The sequence below is a fragment of the Tachypleus tridentatus genome, chromosome 13 (genome assembly GCF_004210375.1).
Source record: "Tachypleus tridentatus isolate NWPU-2018 chromosome 13, ASM421037v1, whole genome shotgun sequence".
In the NCBI taxonomy this organism is placed as follows: Eukaryota; Metazoa; Arthropoda; class Merostomata; order Xiphosura; family Limulidae; genus Tachypleus; species Tachypleus tridentatus.
In genome coordinates this window covers 149335938-149353368 of record NC_134837.1, presented here as the reverse complement: position 1 = coordinate 149353368, position 17431 = coordinate 149335938, and the positions used below count along the sequence as shown (strand labels likewise).

The 17431-nt window shown below is 31.6% G+C and overlaps 1 protein-coding gene across 3 annotated transcripts in view; it reads right to left on the bottom strand.

The window, feature by feature from the left end:
- Positions 1–15892, bottom strand: part of ck (unconventional myosin-VIIa ck) — a 129913-nt gene extending 114021 nt beyond the window's left edge. For all 3 annotated transcript variants that reach the window (XM_076484705.1, XM_076484707.1, XM_076484708.1), the window contains exon 1: positions 15696–15892. The gene's annotated coding sequence lies outside the window, so the exon portion shown is untranslated. The remainder of the gene's footprint in view (positions 1–15695) is intronic.
- Between the last annotated feature and the right edge of the window lie 1539 nt (positions 15893–17431).

Sequence of the window (17431 nt, the reverse complement as noted above, 5' to 3'; positions counted from 1 at the left end):
ACACGATCACCAAAACAGACAATCAGCATATCACTAAATGTAGAAACTAGATGCACTCATGCAGGGTCCCCGAAAACGTTCTGTTTCTAAAGAACGTAAAATCAAAATTAAGAGTAACAAATACTTTTATTGCATGCTTTTGAAACTCATGTGTCTTGCTATTTTTTAGCCTACAGTGCATAATTCTTCTCGTATTCACTCACAGGTTTTACTGACGTTGTGAGAATACAAATTGCAATGTTAAAGGTCTCTTACGTAAAGTTATTTTAGTATCTACTGACAGATAACACATTACTATAGAAGGGTTAAGACAAAACAAGAATATCGTGCAAAATGTTCAGAAACAGCCAAGCAATGTCACAACCACATATGTAAAAGTCTATATATTTAATGACATCGTGATTTTGGGAATCGCATTTAATTGTAATTTTCCTAAACCTCGTTAATACTTGCTTTATTTTTGGTCGAATGTACAGTAAAACCTGTCTAAGACGGAATCGCACGGGAGGGACTGAGTAAAAGTTCCGGCTTAAGTAGGTTTTCTGGCTTAAACATAGTGAACATGCATTTCCTTAATTATACATATAATTTTTAAGTGGAACGTTATACTTGCTTGACTAAAGGGAAGTAAGACATTTGTGAATAAAGTTATTTTACTGTTTATGCTACATTTATTAGAATAAAAACAAAAATAGACATTCAAAGTATACATAAGTACACAAAATCTTAATAAAATTAGTTTGAATAAAGTGTTCAATTTCAACTGTTTCGTTCTTTTAATAGGCTTTTTCATGCGGTTAAAAAGAGAACGCCAATTCTATGGCCTTTTCATGAAGTTCATTTTTGCATACAATTTGATAGAGTTAATATAACTTAACACTTGAGATGAAGTAGGAATTTCTATTTCCTTACTATCTTCTGAATCTTTCACACTGTTACTATCTTGCGATTCTATTATAGATTTTAAATCAATTTCATCAGTTTCTGTTAAAACATTCTTGTCAACATTCACAAAACTTTTCGTGTTCACAGAATCATCTGCATCAATTTTTTCAATCGTAGTTTGGATTTCACTAGAATCGTCATAATGTACAACTTCTCTACAATCTCCGCCATTATCAAGAATAAATCCACAGTTTCGAAAGCACTTTATTACACATTCATCTTTCATGCATTTGATTGAATGACTTAAAAATGCAATTGCATCGAACACATCAATTTTCACGGTAATTTCAGATGCTCTCTTACAGTCGTCCATGTTTGTATTAATATACTGAAACACCAGTTTTCTGTATTTCAATTTTATACACTGTATAATTCCATTATCTTGTGGCTGTAGAACATGGAGGTAGAAAGACTAAACAAACATTTGAAAGTTGAACTTTTGGGTGACAAGTTGCATTATCTAGGAAAAGTAGAATATTCCTATTTTCTTGTTCCATTCTTTTGTTTAATTTGTTCAAAAATTCCTCGAATATAGCACTTGTCATCCACGTTTTATTATTCTCTTTCTATTCCACAGGAAGTTGATTCTTCCTTAAATTCTTGAAACAGCGCGAATTTTCACTTTTACGTATTACTCATGGTAAATTTCCCTAAATTTTAAAATTAGGGAAGGTAGGAATTTATTTTTTCGTGAGAATTATTTAAAGAGTAGAATTTTGCACTTAAAAGACAAATATCTTTTTTACAAATCATGAATATAATTTAGTGCAAAAATAATGACGTCAGAAAAAAGAACATAATATATTTAACCAATATTTACTGTACCAAAATGTCCGAGAATTTATTAATATTTAAACAAATTATTAATTAAACAAGAATATATTAATATTTAAAGAAATTATTAATCAAATAAGAAATTAATATTTAATCAAAAACATTTTTTCCGTCTTACTCAGGTTCTAATCCTACTTCTTGATACATGAAGTAGGTGAAAGATAGTTTTCCGTCCGCATTACGCAGGTTTCGCCATACAGAGGGCCTATTACACGAGAAATCTTAAGATAATGCTGCACAATTTTGATATTTCCAGCTTGTACAGGTTTTCGCCCTGTGCAGTTTTCGCCTTAGACAGGGTTTACTATATGTAAACTCTAGTAAGTAAATGATACCAATGAATTCGTACTTTATACAGAGCGCTTGAAAAAATATTAAAAGAAAAAATCTGTTAAAACTCGTGATTCTAAATAAAGAAAACGATGTACATGATATTTTAAAAGTATTTAAGAAAATAATCCATTAAATATGCACTTCTCATATGTTAGTTTCTTATTTAGCACATGTTGTTAGCAATGTATAAATGAGTAAAAAACAATAAGAAAAATTCACACAACTCTAAGTTGGCTAATTTTAAATGAGTTTAACTCATAAAAATGATATGTAAAGTACTGAAGAGTAGATATTTTGGGTTGTAGACAATTCCTTTTTTACTTGTTATGGCATTTAATTGGCTGTAACGTGCTTTCAACAGGCATTTTCCCCGTATATCATGAAGTAAATTAAAATCTTTTTGAGCACTTCTGTTAAACCCAATTATCTGTCCCAACGTACTAAAACGCGCGATTACAATTCGCAGCACAACTCTTGTGACGTCATAACTCCAAGTGGACGTTGCATGTGTCATCATCGGTTGGCAACAATTCTAATTTGTATAAGACTAGAAAGATTCTTCTTGGTAAATAAATGTTTACCACATTTAAAAAGCATGCTTTTATTTTCATTTAGAAAGTTATTACCAAACGAATGGCCTTTTCAAAAACATAGAATTCTGAATATTAATTATGTTTCAATGAAGCTTTCTTTACAAGGGCTTCCACAGTGAAAGGTCTGTTAACAAAGCAGTATCACAAGATAATCATGTATGTGCTCATTAAAGCATTTCAGTTGAAAATGTTCCTCTTGGTTATTGTTTAGTGATTCATCACGAAAGCATAACGTCCAAGAAAGTGCATGAACGAAGAAATAAAATTTTATATTATCGACAAGTCATTATTTTTTTTGTAACTAAACAAACCATGTGACATTTAAACATGTTCTAACTGGCAACAAAAGTATACAGCATACAATACACAAAAAAGGTAGCAAACCTGTATTTTAAACAAAGAATTTGCAATATAAAAAGAATTAACAGCTTCTTTAGTGCTGCGAAATTATAATGGCGCCCACAGAAAATTTTTAATGCCCCCCCCCTCCCTCTCGCCTCCGTTGAAATCTATATCGTTGCGCGGGGACAGTTCATGACTCATATAGATCGTGTAAAATGAGACAACTCGTAGATGGCAGGAAAAAATATTCAAGGTATAAATGTTGTTGCATCTACTAGACATCAGCACCGTGTACAACAAACCAATTCTGAAAACAACGATAACCTCAAACATGGACAGCTCACTAAAACAAACGTACGTTATGCCTAAAAGAGGACTATGTAATTATTACAGGCATGCAGAACTGATCTATTATTTGAACAAAATACCAAGTTCTTAGTCAGGCAGATCAACTGTTCTCTGAGGGATTAATCGGACACTGAACTCTCCACTTTATTCAAACAACCGTAAATAATCAACACTGATTTCAATTCACAGTAAACTAATTGCACCACTTTTTTATTCGCAGTCTTAATTTTACACTTATTAATGACTGGAGCATTAGGCTTTATTAAGCTGCGTATAAATTATATATTACACATTTAATAAAACATTATACAATTTAAATCTTAAAGTTATAAATTCACAAAGTATACTCTGGATACATTAGCACGATATAAAATCATTGTTTGTGTTCTATAACAAACGTCAACATTTTGGATTTACTGAAAAAACTATATTCCAACAACGTACATTTAATATTCACACAAGTCTTACTGTCATGTCCAAAACACTTCACAATTTGTGTGGGTCATAATTTGCAACAGTATATACAGGATAGGTATGTGGTATTAACTATAATATAGATACAGTAACAAGTCGTGGTGGAACATACAATTTTAGTGATAAGGTGAGAAAAAATTATATTCATAATAAGAATTAAAAAACAAAACAAACTTGAATCTCTGCTACCTACTGGGCAGACAGGAAAGTTTTAATCGTAGGTTTTGTGACGATCTTACATACATTCTACCCTTTTTCGAATTTGACAGATAATTGCTATGTGCAACAAAAGTATTCAATTTATTCTAACGAGATTATTGAAGGGCTTCTATAAGAATCCACTTCAAGTAGTCGCTGCTGACCTTGATAGGCGCCTTCTATATAATCGCGTAATTCGACCATAATAAATGTTTATCTTTCATGTGATATTATTATAAGAGAATAATTGTAATAATAAATGTTCACATTTTCACCAGAGTTCTTGCATGGAAAAATTAACCTCCTTTAAATTCAAGGTATTATTCCCATTTCACGTTAATAACGACCATAATGAAAGAGGGGCCATCCAGATATTTAGGTCATTTCTAATAACAAATCGAAAAACCAAACAACTTCCATATACCCATCAAACGAAACTTTAAAATAATAACTGTACACAATGTTATTATTATTTGACAAGTTAATATTTCTAAAGGAAATAATTCTGGCAAAGCCTAAGTTTAGAACGTTAAGTTGATAAATAGCTAATTTTAACCATCCACAACAGTCCCATTTGTACACTTCTCTGAAGTAGAGCTACCTCCATCAGGAAATAAGATTCATCTCAAAGATGGCAATTTTCTTCCTGTAGTGTCACTTTCCACTATTACTTCCTCTTCTTGCTTTTCGATGTGTCCTACAGTTGATTGATAGCAAGATGCATTAGCACCCAAGACTGGGACTGGCAGTGAATGTGTTAGCAACCCATCCGCAGAAGGGTCACATCCGCTGACACAGACTTTGTTGTGGTGGATGGCGACTTTAGTGTGGCAGGCAAAGAGATAAGACTTCACTGCAAATGTTTCCCTTGGTGAATTCGTTTTTTGATGATGAAAGATTGAGGAAATATTTTGGTAACAGAGGACTGCAGTTGATGAAGGAAAAGGTCCAGCCACAACCTTCAAATGATAGAACCTCATAAAATGCATAAAATTCTGACATCAGAGTCTTCCTCTAGGATGCTAATTTCAGACTGATGAAAGCTGAGGCATAAATAACCAGTAATTAAAAATCATATCTTTAAAGATCAAAAGTCAAACTGACAACTACAAATCACCCGAAACCCGTGATAATCAATAGTTCAGCAAGCAATGTTAAACATCACGAACAGTCAAATCATAAACCAAACTATTCCAGAGAAGGACGTACAGATAAAGCTGTATTGTAAGATATGTACATTCCAGATTATCCTAACTGGAAACCCGTATTACAGGGTCTTTGTTTGTTTGAAATTGGCCATGACACGCACACAATGGACTATATGTACTCTGCCCACCACGGGTATCGAAACACGATTTTTAGCACTGTAAGTCCGCAGACATACCGTTCATTGTGCCACTGGGGTGAAGAAGGGTCGATATTGCAGTAAAGAAAGAATTGTAAATATATATCTGGACGTTCTTACAAGTCAAGAAGGTCATCCAATATTTAGCTTAAACTGAACACAAGTTTTTCGCTTTTTTATATTATGTAAAGGAAACTTCACTTCTATGAACCCTTTACCACACACAATGACAGTTTCCATACGAGATGCCGAGGCTGCCGTCAAACATGAATCCCTGTTTATTTTTATTTTCGTCTTGGATAATAGACACTGCAGCAAAATAATATACGTTGTACACCTATCTAACATCAAATGAACTTTTTCTTTATCCATGATCACAAAACTACTTCAAAAGTGGATAAAATTGTATCATCCCTACTAAATACTGATGGCTCCTTGATATAAGAATATAGTTTTTTTACGACTTAGGAGAGAACTATGGGATAACGTGGTACAACTTTACCTTATTTTTGGTACTACAATGAACTTTAGAAGTTTCCGTTACTCGTAAAACAATTTCGTTGTTAAGATATAAAAACTAAAACTCTAATATTATGTTATATAGTAGGAATAATACTAACTTAATTATAATGCGCACGGTCTTTGGACAATAGTTTCTGAGAATAAATCTAATTATGTTGGTAAATGTTTGAAATGGATTTTACGTGACTGCTCTTTATAAACTGATTTTACGTAAAAGGCTAAATGTCTTTCCTTGTATATCATAGCTTTTGTTGCGAGATCATAGAACTTACTTGCATATCACTGTATTGAAAATTTCCATTTTAGTGTTCATAGTAGTTATTATTTCAATGATAAAATGATGTGACATCACCATATTTCGCATATCCTCTGACAGATTCTCAATATCTATACGAGAATAATCTAATTTTTGTGGTCTGTTTTGTGTTCTTCTGTATCAGATGAAACATACGAGTTCTTGTTTTTATTATGTTCAAATATTGCATGCCGATAGAAAGGTTTATTCTCAAGTTGAGGTCATTGACGGCACTGTGACTACTGAAGATAGGTAAGTAATAAAGTCTACACGAGGGCTATCTCTAATTAATAGTGTAAGACTAGAAGGAAGGAAGCTAGTCATCACTACCCACCGCCAACTTTTGGGATACTCTTTTTTCAACGAACAGTGGGATTAACTCTCACATTATAACGCCCTCATGACTGAAAGGGCGAGCATGTTTTGTGTGACGGTGATTCGATCCCGTGATCCTCAGATTACGAGTCGAGAGTCTGAACCATCTGGCCATGCTGAGCCGAGTCTAACTGATTAGAAGTTATACAATAATTCTATACTAGTTGAAATGTACGATCAATCAATTTAATTTTGGTAATCCAGTATCTTATAAGCGTATACATGTTTAAGTTTATGTTATTTCTAAATATTAAATAATATTGAGTTGTCAGCGTAATTTGCCCTTTGAATAAATTCGAAGAACAAAATTTAAATTATAAGGACAATAGTCATATTTTTTCTGTCTAAACAAATATACACTGTAAAAGATGGTCTACGTATAGATTTTAAGTTACACTTGTAAACAATAGTAGTCTTAAAGTTCAAATATGTGACTTCTAGAACAAAAACGGGGAGAAAAATTGTTATTAACCCTCAAAACTTGGGAATGTCATGAATGTACATTTAGTTTTTCTGTATCCTTATGTAAAGTGAAAAATGTAAATTAGTTTTTCACTGACGGTTAATTTCAGTTATATATAACTTATTTTGGATGTAAAGCATATTCTATAATGATAAATAGTAAAGGTCATGTACATATAAAACGTAAAGGAATATTTTATCGAAGAAGCAAACAAAATTGATATGTTTTATCAAGAACGTTTACAGATTTTGTTCTTAAAAACTTCAAAATGATATTGTACGCACATTATTTGTAATAAATCCCAGATAAAGTCGTTTTTCTATAGCTTGAAATTTGTTGTTCAAACATATTTGTTAGAAACTGAGATGTATGATGTGTAATTGATCATATAATAAGAAACTAAACATGTAATTATTTGCAATTTGACCTTTAATTTGAACAGAGCACAGTTAAGTTGTTGATGAATTATCAAAGTAAGATGAGTTATTTTTTGGACTATGTAAACGATTTTCTGTATATTGGTCACAGTTTAATTTTACTGAGTAGCGAGTATAAAACTGTTTTGAGTTTAAAGTATGAAGGACACAATAAAATACAAGAATTGTACATTAACTGTTTTATTATAAACTATATTAAAAATATTCCATACTGAACTGAAATAAACAAGTAGTAATAGGATATAATGTACAAAACCTGTATGAAAGCAAATCATGTATTTTATAAATTAAGGTGTTTATGTAAATATTATATCTTGAAGTTTTGTTAATAAATGTTTGAGTATTTTATTAAGTCTGAGATTTGACTTATTTTTGTGAATATACGTTTCAGTATGTGTGACAACAGTCTTATTTAGATGACAGCATATCTACATGGAGACTTGTATTAGATGGTTAAACATATTTATTAGAATCATGAATAATTCATTCAAAATTACTTGGAGCCAAACTAACTGAAATGTATAGACCCCATCAAATATCGAGAAACATAATATCATGAATACACATTTATTATTTTGTATCATTACACAAAGTGAAAGATTTGTTTATTTGAGTCAAATTTCGTACAAGACTACACAAGGGCTACCTCTAATTTAGTAGTGAAAGACTAGAGGAAAAGAAGTTATTCATCACCACCTACTGCTAACCCTTGAACTACTCTTTTATCAACGAATAGTGGGATTAACTATAAAATTATAACATCCTACGGCTGAAAGGACGAGTATGTTTGGTGAGATGGGACTCAAACCTACGACCCTCAGACTGTGAGTCAAGCACCCTAACCACTTTACTATTTTGGGCCTAAAGTAAAAGAACCAGTAAACCATGTTTACTGAATGTTGAATTCGGTGACATACAAAAGCTGACTATCACTAGTTAAGTTAAAGTATAGTGAACATTAAATTTATAAACTACTGTTTTTGAATATATGCAGAAATACACGATTAAGTAAAGTTTGAATAATTTATTTTTCATATTAAGTATAATATAAATATTGGTATGGGATAGAAATGTTACTAATGGATGTATAATCATAAATAGCAACATACACAATGTATTATAATTGACTTGTTCAACTTTTATTTTTATAGAACCTTCTCTAATATACTGAACTTTGAATTTTATTAGCCTCTTCTATTATTAAAACCCAATGTACCATCAACTGTAAGTTAGACTAAATATTCAATGGAAGTGAAATGCTCACACCATTTAATGACTGTATGTGTTTACTTTTCTATCATTTGTGTTCAACGTTAATGACCTCAGATAGAAGCATAAAGAGCATTTATATGTAGTAGTTCATATAATGTTCAAAATGAAAATATCTACAGAAAGGTAAGAATATAGTTTCATAAAATATTAATAGTTAAACAAAGTTTGTTTTTTTACACAGATCGTATAAAAGTAAACTTTAATAGAACAAATCAAGTTATAGAGCTAAACACGAATATTATTGTATATTATTTAGAGATTAAAAAAATCGTCCTTTCAGGTGTTAAATACTAAATGTAGAAATGAAAATAATAAAAACAAATAAATTAACAAGTTTACTCATAAAATTTCTGAAAATGCAAAACTGTTTTTTAAATTAGATACTGAGCAAAAGCTATAGAACTAATGAAGTAGTGAAGTGTTTTATACAAATAATGACAGGTAATTGATAAAATATGTAAGGTAAATTACTGGCTACAGTAGTTGCTAAGTGCAAAGAATGGATACATTGTGATAGTATATGCAGTAAAAACTGACATATGTATTACACTGTTATAATAACTGTCTCATTAAAATAAGTTTTACTTTTAACTTTTAGGAAACGTAATTAAACATAAACTGAAACACTCTATAACAAGCTCATCATCCTATTTAATTACTTGTTTATATAAACACTATCTATCACAGCAGCCTATCTTTAGTAAGACAATCCCCTATAGAAACACCATTTACCTTCTAAGACGTACACAATACGCCTAGTAACAGTATCTACTTATAGTAACATGTACACCTACACATCCTTAATATCACCGTCTGCCTATAGAACTTTAGTAACACAGTTTGCCCACTGAAGCACTATCAACCTTTGCAAAATATATATAATACGTAAGTGTAAGCTATAAAGCAACTGTCAACATCTCTAAAATGTAATATTTTGTCAAGAACTCATTCACTGTTGTACACAATAAATACAAATCATAATTGTATAGTGAAGAAATAGCATTTAATTGATAAAGCCAAACTAGCAAAAGAGTAAGATTATATGTTAAATTACTGCATAGTATTTAGAGACGTTATGACAAAGATTCCATCTTATTCGGGGCAGATATATGTAAAATGTAAGCCAATCAAGTAAGGTAAAATACTATTAATTAATCAACTGATGAACCTACAATCTACGGTAACTGTCCTCAATAGCGTCATCTCCCATCTAATGCTTTTCTGACAAACAATTAGAGCACTTATCATATAGATATGCTATCCTGTGTCACTTCATGGGTTAGTAAAGTGTCCTTTAGTAAAGTTTAGTTAATTTCGTGGAACTATAACATTATTGTCTCTACTCCTCTCTTTCCTGTGAGGCAACCAATCAAACATGTGTCTCAGGCAATGCCCTAACTACTATGTTATTGAAAACACCTCACGCTGTCATATTTACAAATCCATGTTCACGTATTAACCACTTCATGAAGTTACTGTTCCAGAGCTACAATGGTTTTCATGACAACCAGTATCACCATCAGTCGTACTTTTTGTGATCAACAAGGTGCAAATAAAAGCATGATGTAATATCTTATAGAATTACACCGCTAACTTGAACGAGATCACAGAAATAAAAGTAATAAAAAATAAACAGAAATGGTCTATTCTCCTGTAAATATTCATCTATATCATATTTGTTGTCGTCAATTACACGTAATCCAATGTACTAGGCACATGTGGTGCAACAGCAAGATTATTTTTCAATCATAATATAGGAATGAGCTCAAATCGCCATGTTTCTCCCATCAGGTAGGTTGGATAAACCTATTGCATCAGATAAAAACGAAAATTAAGTTAGGCTAAACCTAGAAATTTATACAAATTTTGCCTAATTTATATAGTTGTTGCCAATTTTACAAGCTGTGTTAAAGCACAGATCCATATAGTTAGACTATGACACATAATCACTGGTGAAAGTAAGATGGTTTGGCCATTACCACTTAACAGTAAATTATTCTGTCAAAATCATCTTATCTTTCGACTTAAACCTAAGCGAATTCATTTCATTTCCTTCATATTAACTGTAGTAGTTGTTAGCATTAAAATGTGTATATTCAAATATTGTGGCTTTGTTCTGCATAAATGAGCAGTATTGATTTGTACAAAATGTGTATAGGTGTGAGGGTGAGGCAATGGGAAAACAGTTCTACTGTATTAATAAGAAATTAAAGTTGCTTTCATCACTGGGTACAAACTTGCATAGTGATCCAATACAAAGTTTTACTGACTTGTGAGCATGATTGAACATTCACTCAGAAAGTTTTTACATGCAAATATTCAACAACATACGACATGAATTTTAATTGGGGTGCTTGGGAAGCAAAAATTTCAAAGTTCTTTTAATTTGTATGTCAGAATCCTTAGCCATTAGTAATAGCTTAATTCAACTGTAAACTCTTGCCTTCAATTTTATTTAACAATCTCAGCTGTCTTTGCTATGTACATAACGAATTTTGCATGGTCTTTTGAGAGCTCTAATACAATTAACTAGGTAGCTTGAGCAATTATCACAAATATTTGACTTATATTTCGGTACTGAATATTAGTGAACAGTTTACAAAGTAAAGGTCAAAATGCCTTTCCTGTTATTAATTTTTATCCAACAAACTGTCCCAACAGTAAAACAAGTAAACAGCTATCACTGGATGTACTGCACAAACATTCTTTGGTGAAACACCAGTTGAGAGCTGAAATAAATGGTACTTCATCAAATTATTAATTTTTAAAGTGAATTGCTTATTCTAACTGTTTAAAAAGCAGCCATGCTGATTAGGAAGTAATCACCAGCTTATCTACTGACCTTCAGAGCAGACTGTTCGTTTTATATCTGGTATTTATCAGCCACAAAAAGCCAGATATATACTGCCAGTGTCTTCTGTCTATTTCAGCTGAGAGAAGATTGAAAAACAAAGTATTTCCATCATCAGCCAAAATCAAGGTGATGAGGTCCAACTTTGCACAGCCTAGTTGGCCATCTAGTTATGCAAACACATCAAATTTCCTGAATAAATTTCCGAGTTTACGTTTCGATGCTGAGGTCATATTCTTTGTACATTCCTCAACTAAACTTCAAATGCACTGCAAGTTGTGCATTTGTTTTCAGACATAATATAGACTAGTGCTGGTATAACATCCACGCTTGAGCAGATCACTATGTGAGCTACTGACAGAAAACGATATACCAAACAATACATCCTGGTCCTGGAATGTCTTGTTGGAAAACTGCAGTGGTTCATACCATTTCATAAGCTGACCTTCCTTTCCTGAAATGTTTAGAACTTTTAAATTGCGAGGGTTTTACTTTTAGAATGTAAGTTTTAGTGTGAAGAAGCTAGATCTTATTAAAACTGCACTGTTAGATACAATTGTAAACAAATCTTAAGAAACAAGATCAAATTTATAGACACATTGCATCTTCAACACTGGAATGCCTTAAAAGCTATATCAATATGCATATAACATTCCCTTCAAACAGATATATAAAAAAAAAACCCTGATATGAGGAATAGATTACAGACATACAAAAACATATACAAATATATTCACACAATTTCACAACCCAGATTAACCTCTTCAGAAAAATGTCCACACAATATTAACCTTTGCTTTTTAAATTGGGTACAAAGTTTGACCTTTGGTTTAATCCTTTCTACTTGTATTGTTTTAATCTAGCTCGGTGATACATCATTTTTACACTAATGTATTACTTCTTTTTCGTATATTTGAATAAACAACTACATATACGTTTTTAAAAACAAAATATTTTAATCACACTCTGACAAAAATATTTAGACAAGAAACAGAATTTTAACATAGTATTCATGGTATTTCGTTAAGAAGTTGAATTTCTTATGTAATGTTCACCACACGGGAAAATACTGTGAACCTGAAAGGTGACAGTGGGAGGGAGGGCGAATATAAACGTCGTCTTTCTGTCTTTTCTCCAGGGTTTTAAGGGTACATGCCAAGTTTGGTACTAATCCATCCAACAGTTTCCCTGTTATAAGAGGACACGCACGTACCTTTTTGCAAAATAATGGGGTCAAATGGATTTTCATCTTTCAAGATAAGCTCGAACTGATAGTTAACTACAAATTCGAACATATCAACAGCAGGAGTAAAACTGATAACCACACAATTTCTTGAATTATCTCTTAAATCATATTCATCGCAGAGACAGGAACAACAATGACAATCTTTCAATGGTTACGAACTTTCTCATGGCTAGTAGCCTTGAAATAAAAGAAAGAGAAAACCCTTAAAGACCACATACACACCCAAATTCTGAATTTCTTTAGTCATATTTTGACAGCAACTAAAGCCTTTACAGCTGTTACGTATTATAATTTATGCCAGACAACTTCCCGGTTTATTACATAACGTATTACAATTTCAAATAGCCTAACACTCAGTTAAATGATAATTTAGGTTTATTAATGAAATGAATGTCGATATGTATGAAATTTATGTTTGCCAACAAGATTGATACACACAATTTTTAATAAAAATACACAAACAATAACACAATTTATAAATAATGATCTATATACAAAAGTTTTTTAAAACTTACAAACAATATTGATCCTTCTATCTGGTCTAGAAATTCCTTATTTTATCGAGGGTTCACGAAGAGTGAATTAATTTGCAGTTGATTTAGGTAATTCACTTAACAGATAGCTGATTAGCTGCGTTCTTTGCCTGCCACACGCCGAGTTATCCTCTGCTAAATTTATATAATCTTTTCATAAAAATACTAATGTCCGATGTGAATCCGCTGATGTTAAAAGGTTTATAATGTTCGAACTCTATAAATGTTCTTGATCATATATCTGAAGATTTCGATTTATAAGTGTTATATCAATCACAGTTATAGCTTCTCAGATTTATAGTACCCCAGTTATAGGAAACCAATAATATACACATTGCCTCTTGATGCGTCACGCTGATTATACTTACAGGAGTGAGGAGAATTTCCCAAAAGTTCAGCTTACGCAACAATACAAAAGATACACCAGTGTTTACGCACACGCGCATATTGTAATTTCTTAAACTCGAAAATTTCCTACAATTTATTGAATAGGCGGGGGTCTCTCAATATAAATTTAACTTAAATAAACATTGATATTAAAGTAGGTGTATGTTAGTAAATCTGTCACATATCTGAAACGGCATTCTCTCTATTATTTAATTGACAGATTTACTATTCTTTATCACTAAATAAATTATTCATATTGTTGAAACAACAGTAGGAATCGTGTTACATATTTTCGTTCTACATTTTTACTTGCAAAACTTCATAATAATCTTTGCAGAGTGGGACATCCAGAAATATAACAGATGAAACATTTGTTTATGTTTTTGTAATAAACTGGTGAAAATAACCAATCATAAGGTATTAATTATGCTCTCACCATTTTGGAGCATGCTCTATTACGGTTTTATTAGTAGGATTTTTATAATGATCATTTCCATTACTCTGACGTCTCAGAGTAATACAAACGCACGTCGAAATCTAGTTCTTAAACAATGAATTATGAAGAAACAGTTTACTGACATATGAAAGACAAACATACAATACAATACACTTGTTCTGATACACTGTTATGGCTACAAACGAACAAATTTCTCAAATTAGTCAGCTTAATTCAAGTCGTATATTAAATCGTATATTACTTTTTATAAATATCAACTTAGTAATCAATATTTATCACAAAACTATAACAGTAATAAGGTAGTGGAAATCATAAGATTGAATAATTATTAAGTTACATAAAAATTAGCAAATTTATCAACATATTATATAAAATTTGTAGATTAAGTAATTATACATAAACATATCTTCATATCACACTGTTTTTACTCAAATGTAGATTATAATAACAGGGCATACGTAACTAGTGAATCTTATACTGTGTAAATTAAATAAGTGTGATTTGTCATTGTAATCAAGATGCCTATTGATTCATTGTAGCTTTACCTAAAAGTGGTAACATAAATTAATAAGAAATAGGTATTTTGTAGACATACTACAAAAAATAATACACAGAAGTTAGCAGTAATTTAAAATAAAAAGCGCTAGACATTATTGGTAATCGTGACAGATACTAAGACAGGCAAGTGTTTCTTGTATTGGTATAACAGAATTATCAAACGCCCATTTTGATTTCAGCACATAGGGAAGATGGATGCTACAGCCAAACGAATAAAACGTTATTCAACAAATATGTTGAATCTGTTAAGTCATTAGTCTTAGAAATGTACAGTATCGTTTCATTGAAAATATTAAATGTTATAGTTTAGCTTGTATTGGCAAAAATAAACTAGAGGCAAAAATGTCGCGATTTCTTGCTATTTTGTAAACTTTCAAAAACCAATACTATTAAAATTCTCACATGAAGACCATCGAAAATAACTTATCAAAAACTCAACATTCAATTATTAATTTTAGAATTGTACATAAAACGCTCTCACCTTAAAAGTATTTAAACATTTTTCATTCTCAGTATTTAGACATTAACAATTTAGGTTATAATGAAAATGTACCATAAAACCTGCTACTAAAAGCCCAGTAAATCTGCTGAAAAAGTACAAGGTACTTAACTTACAAGTTTTAATGTTTCTTAGAATTTATTTCCTTATGCTAAGCTTCCTATCACAATTTAAATCTACATCAGCTCTCAAAATATCATAGAATGACTGTGATTTTTGCAACAGCTTTGTCTTTGAATGCAACCAAACAACTTTGTTTGGTAAAAAAACACCGCCAGAAGGATAATGCCACGCAGCCACGCCGCTGAAACACACCGTGATAGGTGACTGTGCCGGTGACCATGGCCTGAACGATGCAAGCATTGTTTGTGATTGAAAACACACTTACCGTTGTAAGGTTATAGTTCTTGCATTATTTGTTCCAGTATTAAATCCATCTGTTGGTTCGACAAAAGTATATGGGTAACTACGGTTTGCAGATAAATCCTCTTGCATTAAAGTAAGAAGCTAAAAAAACAATTAGACTTTAAATGTTGGTAATCTTTCTTTCGTTACACCCATTTACAAAATTTATTCGGCACCTGTACGGGTAAAAAGTCTACCGGTTCACCTCAGAGTGCGTTCGTGGATAGGTTGGCGCTCGTAGCGCCACCACTATTATCTACTCTTAAATTAATCTTTAATTAGTTGAAATATTTGTTTCCAGTTTCCAACGTACATATGCTTTCGAAAATCTAAATTAAAAGGTTTGTAGCCCTAAAACAGTTTACTTTAAAAAGAAAAATTGCTTTTCGGTTTTATACTTAGTATAAGTACGTCACAGTAAACAAACAGTTATTTTAAATCTAACAATAATTTAAATCATTAGAGAGCCACATGTAGTTTTAGCTTAATACTTTCAAAGATAAGAAAAATGTAGAGATTTTAAACACTTTAATGTGAATAGGCAAATATTTGTATTAGTAAGCATTACATGGATGAATGTAAATAATTAGCGACGCTTGATGGAACTATAGTATATGTAAATAAACAAAACATTCATATGCTGTCATTATACAATACAACAAGAATCCAACTTTAATGCACCAGATATTTTTTTCCGTTGTTATCTCTATATCACGTTAATTGTCAAACATTATTATGCAGTTTAAACAAATTGACTTAGTGGATTATTTAGTAGGACATATAATAAATAGATAAACTGAAGAAACGTAGAAGAGGGAAAACCTAAGGAAAGAATGAATGCATTGTTGAAGTGATAGGAAATGATTCCGACCTGAGAGTATTACTGCAAGACATGTTTCACCTGGTTACCATTACGTGGATAGTCACCATCTTGCATGAAAAACATAGTGTCTATCACACTTTTTTACTGCAGCATACGAATCACATGTATTACTAACATTGTATGGTACTGAGACAAAACTAACTGTGCAAATTTAAAGTCCATGAGCACATGGTTCTTCAGAGTAAGATCTAATAATAACGTCAACTGTGAAACCACACCATACTGTGAAGTAGCACTGTGGAAGTGTGTAAGAAATGTTACATGTAACACAGTTTCTAACCAGATAATGCAGTTGCATGTGTTGACACTTTCAGAAAGAGTAAAATATGCTTCTTCAGTCTATAAGATATTGACTTGTCACTGGTAATTGATTTTAGTGTTACAATGCAAAAACCAATACATCAGTTACATTGGGCAGCATTACTTGCATTGCTGCATCAATTGGACTTATACTGGTTTGTTCTGCTATGGCATGGCTGATCTCAACGATAGCTTAAGTAGGAATCGGTGAGTGGTCTGTACATAATTTTAACAATGTAATCTATCTTCTCAAATGTTTCTATGAAGTTATGGACAATGATACTGGAACAAGGCTTCTCTGAATGTTATACATTTTATATTAATTCTAAGAGATACTTTGGCATTACATATTTTGGTTTAATAATAATTTATTAATTTACTTCTGTGCATACTTGCCAGTTTCATATATTAGTTTAATAAAGCGCAAAGCAATCGACAGGCTCATTTATATCCATGGGAATATGTGAAAGAAACATAGTGATTCACTAAGTGGTAATATATGACAACAGTTGCGGTATTTGTATTTGCATGGTACC